The 7,426-nt window shown below is 38.3% G+C and overlaps 1 pseudogene; it reads right to left on the minus strand.

Moving 5' to 3' along the window:
* Positions 1-5,586: 5,586 nt before the first annotated feature.
* Positions 5,587-5,683, minus strand: LOC130033803 (uncharacterized; annotated as a pseudogene).
* Between the last annotated feature and the right edge of the window lie 1,743 nt (positions 5,684-7,426).

Below are 7,426 nucleotides of genomic sequence, written 5' to 3' on the forward strand. Positions count from 1 at the left end.
CAGTCTACAGAATGGGAAAGGATATTCGCCGAATACACATCTGACAAGGGGTTGATATCCAGGATATACAAAATACTGGTTAAACTCCACAAGAAGAAAACATCCAACCCCATCAAAAAATGGGGCAATGAAATGAACAGAAACTTTCTCAAAGAAGAAATCAGAATGGCAAAAAAGCACATGAGAAAATGCTCTACATCATTAATCATCAGGGAGATGCAGATCAAAACCACAATGAGATACCATCTCACACCTCAGAGCCTAGCCCACATTCAAAAGAACAAAAGCAACCGATGCTGGCGTGGATGTGGCGAGAAAGGGACACTCCTTCACTGTTGGTGGGAATGTCCACTGGTTCAGCCCTTCTGGAAAACAGTATGGACGATTCTCAAAAAATTAGAATTTGATCTGCCATTTGACCCAGCTATAGCACTCCTGGGAGTATATCCCAGAGAAGCAAAAATGTATAGTCGAAGTGACATCTGCACTTGTTTGTTCATTGCAGCACTCTTTACAATAGCCAGAAACTAGAAGAAACCTGAGTGCCCAAGAACAGATGACTGGTTAAAGAAACTTTGGTACATCTACACAATGGAGTACTATGTAGCTCTTAGAAAAGATGAAGTCATGAAATTTACATACCAGTGGTACAATATGGAAAGTATCATGCTAAGCGAAATGAGTCAGAAAGAGAGGGATAGACATAGAAAGATTGCATTCATCTGGGGGATATAAAGTAACAAAGTAAGAGATTAATACCCAAGAATAGCTGAGATCAGCACCAGGAGGATTACTCCATAACTTAGAGGCCAGCCGGGTATCCTAGAGGAAAGGGCATTTCAGAGAGAGAAGGGAGCACCAAATAAAGGATGTTTGGAGGATCCTCCCAGGAGGGGAGATGCATGTAGAAAGTAGACTATGGACTGAACATGTTTGCCACTCAATGCCTCTTTTGCAGACCACAACACCCAAAAGGAGAGAGAGAACACAGGGGATTGCCCTGCCACAGAGACAGGGGGGATGGGGGGATGGGGGTGGGAGGGATATTATCCATGGTGGTGGAAAATGGGCACTGGTGGAGGGATGGGTATCTGATCATTGTATAATTGAAACCAAAGCACAAAAAATTGTAAATCTACAACTTTAAAAAAAAATAAAATATAATAAATAAAAAAAAAAAGAGCAATGTAAGGGGAGAACTGATCCACACAATTGAGTCAGGGGATTGAGAGTGAGGGATTCTGGGGGATTGGGGGAGAGGGAGGGTTTGTTCTTTGAGAGAATGAGGAGTGTCATGTTGGAATTATGTGTATTAAAAACCATTACTAATTGAATTATAAATCATAGAATATAAATAATGTTTTAGACGTTTGTCTGTCTCATTTTATTCTTTTAATTTGTTTTCTCTATATGCCACGTATGCCTGAATTTGTAGGATGCCTTTCTTTCTCTGCCTGGTTTTTGTCACTAAACATAATTTCCACATGTTATCCATTTTATATACAAATAATAAGAAGATATCACTTCATACAACTGAGTAGTAGTCCATTGCTTTTCCACCTTTCATTTTCAAAATTTGTGGTTTAAAAGATACAAATATTGGTTTTAACAATGCTCTGGTGTTTTAAAATTTTTAGTTTAGTGAAGCTAAATAGATTTTACTGAAAAACACTCAGAAACTTGTGAAACAGGTGTGGGGTGGAATGAAATATTTGTTCAAGCGAGAACTGTCATTTAACAAAGCAAGGAAAGAGAGACATAGAGAAAGAGAGCACGGTATTTCTTCTAATGAGAACAAGAGCTTGAGGACCAAGCCTACTCTGGTAGTTTAGGAATAAGAACTTGGAGTGGTATGAACTTAACTTGTGCACTTTAGGGGAGAACCTGAGTGAAACTATTAGAAGTACTTTCAGGAGCATGATAAATTGGACTCTGTACTTGGAGTGAGGTGGGTAGAGAGTTCTTTGGGGAGATCCGAACTATGGAGAACAGTAATATTATAACATTAATGATATTATCTTACCGTGGGATTCCAAAAAAATCTGTAACAGTGGCGTCAGAAATGATAACATCCTTAGTTATTTGGATTTCCTGTGGAAACAACAGGAAAGCTGAGTTTATGCTCTGGATGCCTCCACCTGAAACAAGGTCAAGAAATCATGTATGAAAAATTACAAGTTACATGGATCAAAGATTCTGATCCCAGTGGAAGGCTAGCTTTCGGGTGGACAATTTCTACTGATGGCCTGATGTAGATTCTGATCCTGGAATATGTAACAGAAAGGAGGTAGTGACAGGTATCCTCAGAAGTGAAGCCTCTGAGACAGAATTCATTCATGACAACTTATGGGTTATCAAAGTTTGCTCATGGCTGCTACCATTATAACATGCCATTCAATGGTTCTGTGGTTTCAATTTACTGTATCAATGTAAAGATGAAGTTTCTAAACGGAAGGTAAAAATCTGAGGCCCTCAGGATGATGAATTATGGGGAGGGGGGGAGCTGGAGTGATAGTACAGCAGGTAGGGCATTTGCCTTGCACACGGCATACCCAGGTTAGATTCCCAGCATCCTGTATGGTCCCCCCAAGCACCGTGAGGAGTAATTCCTTAGTGCAGAGCCAGGAGTAACCACTGTGCATCGCCACGTGTGACCCAAAAAAGCAAGAAAATGATGATCTGGGATTGATCCTTAGCATTGCAAACAGCATTATTTTAATTTTTATTTTCTTTCTTTCTTTCTTTCTTTCTTTCTTTCTTACTTTCTTTCTTGCTTGCTTGCTTGCTTGCTTGCTTTTTTGTTTCCCTTAGCTTTAATGTCATGAAGGGATCTTCCCACATTTTTCTCCATATATCTTAAGAATTCAGGTATGATAGTAAGGTCTTTAATACATTTGATCTGACTTTGCGCCTGGCAATATAAAGAGGTCTGAGTTCATTTTTTTTGAATGTTGCTGTCCAGTTTTCCCAGCACCAGTTGCTGTAGAGACTTCCTAGCTCAACTTCATATTTCTTGAGCATTTATGAAAGATTAGGTAATAATAATGTGAGGGCCAGCTTCAAGATATTAGACTATATTCCATTGATCTGAGGCCTGTCTTTATCTGAATATCATGGTATTTGGATGACTACAACTTTGTAGTAGGGATTGAAGTTGGGGAAGGTGTTCCCTTCTTCTTTTTACCAAAGATTGCTTTAGCTCTTCATGGGAGTTTATGGTTGTGTATGAGTTTCAAGAGTGTTTAATCTATTTATTTGAAAAATGTTATGGGTATCCTTATAGAAAGTGCATTAAATCTTTATAGAGCTTTGGTGTGTATTGTCGTTTTGACAGTGTTAAACCTCTCAATCCATGAGCATAGGATGTGATTGCATTTCCTCATATACTCTCTTATTTGTGAAGTAGTGTTTTGTAGGTTTTTTTTTTTTGGTATAGTTCCTTAACCTTTTCAGTTGATTCTATTATACTCTATTTTCTGAGGTATTATTGTGAATGGGATTGTTTTTCTCTATCTCTTTTTTCTCTTTCATTATTAATATATGGGAAAGCCATGTAGTACCAGATATTGATTTTGTAATATGCTACTTTACTAAACAAATCTATTGTTCCCAGGAGCTTTTTCGGAGATTCTTTGGGATTTTCTAAGTATAGTATCATGTTATCTCCAAATAGTAAAAGCTTGAGTTCTTCCTTTTTTATATGGATGCCCTTGATATCTTTTTTTTTTTTACCAAAATCATATGGCAAGTACTTCAAGTACTATGAAGAATAGGAGTGTTGAGAGTGGGTAACTTGTTTTGTGCCTGATTGTATTCTGGAATTCTATGTCATTGATTTCTGCTCCAAGCCTTGGTTGTTCCCCGTTGAGAATAATACTTGCTGTGGGTTTGTGGTAATTTGCTTTGACTAGATTGAGGAAAGTACTTTCAACTCCCATTTTGTTGAGAGTTTTTCATCATGAATGGGTGCTGGATCTAATCAAATGCTTTATCTACGTCTACTGATATGATCATATGACTTTTATCTTTATTTTATTGAGATGGTGTATTCTGTTGATTGACTAGAGAATGTTAAGCCATCCTTGCATCCCCAAGATAAACCTACTTGGTCATAGTGTGTGATCTTTTGTTGAGTTTCTAGATTCTCTTTGCTGGTATTTTCTTGAAAATTTTTGTATCTGTATTCACAAAGGAAAAAGGTCTGCAATTTTCTTTTTTTGTGGTGTCTCTGTCGATTTGAGTATTAGGGTGATCTTTGCCTCATAGAAACTATTTGGGAGTATTTATGTTTCTTCAATTTCCTGGAAAATCTTAAAAATGTTGGAAGCAGTTCCTCTTTAAAGGTTTGAAATAGTTGACTATTGAATCCATCTGGGCCCTGGATTCTGTTTGGGGGTATAATTTTGACCATCATTTCAATTTCCTTGGTAGTGATAGGTTCAAGTATTCCAAATCTTCTTGGTTCAGCCTTGGGAGGTAATTGGAATCCAATAATTTATCAATTTTTTCAAGATTCTCTCATTTCCTGCTGCAAAGATTCTCAAAATAATCTCTGATGATCCTATGGATTTCTGTACTTTCATTTAGGATACCCCCCTTTGCATTTCTGATTCGATTTATTAGAATTCTTTCTCTTTGTTTCTTTGAGAGGCTTCTCATGGTTTATTGATCTTATTTATTTTCTCAAAGAACCAGTTTTTGTTCTTATTGGTCTTCTGGATTGTATTTTGGGATTCTAGCTCATTGATGTCTGGTACAAGTTTTATTATTTCCTTCCTCCAGCCTAGTTTGGACTACTTTTGTTGGTTATTTTCCAAAATCTTGAGCTCTAATTTATTCATGTAGGCCCTTTCTTTCTTCCTGATGAATTCTGGCAGAGCTATAATCTTTCCTCTTAACACTGCTTTTGCTGTGTCCCACAAGTTATGGTAGCTCGTGTCCTCATTCTCATTTGTTTCTGGAAACTTTTTATTTCCTCTTTGATTTCTTCCCTAAGCCAACGGTTGTTCATTACTTCCCTTAAAGAAAATATTTCCTTGCTGAGCTTCAGTCTGTTTGATCTATCGAGAAGTGACAAAGATGTGTTGAAATCTACTACTAGTATTGTGTTGCTATCAATGTTTTTCTATAAGTTTATTAGAAGTTGTTTTAAAGTATTTTGCTGGTCTGTCATTAGGATCATATACATTGAGGAAGGTGAGTTCTTTCTGATGTACATATCCCATGATCATTAAGAAATGACCTTCACTGTCTCTGATAACCTTTAGCCTGAAGTCCATGTGGTCTGATACTAGTATGGCCACTCCAGCTTTGTGGAGGTGATATTTTCTTGAAAACTTGTTTCCCAGCCTTTTACCTTTAGCCCATGGGTGCTTTGATTGTTCAGACATGTTTCTTGCAGGAAGCAGAATGTTGGGTTCAGTTTTCTAATTCATCTTCCTATTCTGTGGCTCTGAATTGGCACATTTAGACCATTGACATTGAGAGAGATTGTTGTTTTGGGGATTTGTGCTCTCTTTATGTAGAATTTTTGTACTTATGGGGATTGTCTTAGCTTAACGTAGACCTGTTCATTCTTCTTGCAACAAAAATATGGAATGCTTTACAAGTTTGCATGTTATCTCTGTGCAAGGACCATGCTCATCATTGTATCATTTCAATTTTAGTATATGTGTTATCAAACCTAGTAGGAGTTAATTTTTCCATATTTCGCTTCTTATTACTTTGAGTGTTGTCCTTCCTCACTCCTATGGCAGACAATGATTCCTAATCAAGGAATGTATTTCAAAGCAGCATTAATAAATAGATTTAGAACTTTAATGTCCCAGAAATAAAAATATGGTTGTTTTCTATATTATCGTTTACCATACCCTAGGCATCAGTTTTACAAAATAATTCTTTTGTAAGATGGTATATGAGTTTGTCTAATGTTGTTCCCTGAATCCTTCATTAAGAACAATAAAATAGAGCCTTTTGCTGTTCTCACCTCAGTCCTGTGTACATCTCCAGGAAAAGGTGGATGGTGTTGTCTGCACTTTGACCACTTGAATGTATGTAGGATTTTTCTCCTGAAGGATGAGGTGAGGATCATATTGATGATTTCATTCCACCTTATTACAAGTTCAACTTGAACGGAAGGTGAGACTCATGAGGCTCCTATAAAGGACAGAACAAAGGGTCTCAGTGAAGTTTAATGGCCAACTCACATTAACAACAAAGTAACCTGTGTGCATCTTTGTGTATAGTGAGTTTCATATCTACTGATAGTGATTCTCAGTCATGACACATGGGCAAAACAGACCTGTAATTAAAAATCTAGTTCTCTGAGCAGAGTGGGGTCTCTGAGGTGATTGAACAAGTGTGTAGTAATTTATTACTAAGCACATGAGTATTTTGAATGATGTGTACTTTTCGATCTAAAATTAATTCCAAATATGTCTAAAACGACAGTGTCCTGACCTTGCACATGGCTTTCCTCACAGAGGCCCCTTGGAGGTGCCGGGGTGAATTTCCCTCACCGACCTGATTAGAACCCCGGCAGCTGAAGACCTCTGCAACCAGCCATAGGTACGCTTAAGACCACCCTTCCCAAGCTTGAAGGAGCCTCATGCATGAAGGAACTGAAAGAGGAACCCAGATGTGCGGGACCGGGGGATGAGAACTCCATGGCTGCTCAGATCAAGACTGTGCCCCCTCCTTCCAGATCCCCCATCTTCTAATAATTAAGTGCTACAACCACGAACTGCCCCCTGGATCCATGTAATGCCATCAATGGCCAACATCCAGAGACTGGATCTTATTTAGAAGATAGCAACTCTGATTGTCCAGTTCTCACTCTCAGAGAACCTGGTAGGCTTCTGCGAGAATCTGGCCCGCATAGCGGAGTCTTTGTTTCTGGTCACTGTTTCTTTTGAGGTACAGAAGCTGCTTAATTTAAGATAGTCCCCTTTGTTTATCTCTGTTTCCAGTTGCTTGGCAAGTGGCGTGTTATATTTGAAGATACCTTTAGCTTCAATGTCGTGGAGGGATTTGCCGACCTTGTCGTCAATGAACCTGAGGGATTCTGGTCTGATGTTGAGGCCTTTGACCCATTTTTATCTGACTTTTGTGCATGGTGTTAGGTAGAGGTCTGAGCCATTTTTTTTGCATGTAGCTTTCCAGTTTTTTCTGCAACGTTTGTTCAGGAGGACTCTCTTGATCCACTTCACATTTCTTGCTCCCTTATCAAAGATTAGATGATTATATATTTGAGGGTGTGTGTCAGTATATTCAATCCTTTTCCATTGGTCTGCAGCTCTGCCTTTGTTGCAGTACCATGTTGTTCTCATTATTATCGTTTGTTGTAGAGTTTGAGGTTGGGGAAGGTGATGCCTCCATTGTCTTTTCCCCATGAATTGCTTTAGCTATTCGTCTGCGTTTGTTGTTC

The sequence above is a fragment of the Sorex fumeus genome, unplaced genomic scaffold, assembly GCF_029834395.1.
Source record: "Sorex fumeus unplaced genomic scaffold, SorFum_2.1 ptg000054l, whole genome shotgun sequence".
Classification (NCBI taxonomy): Eukaryota; Metazoa; Chordata; class Mammalia; order Eulipotyphla; family Soricidae; genus Sorex; species Sorex fumeus.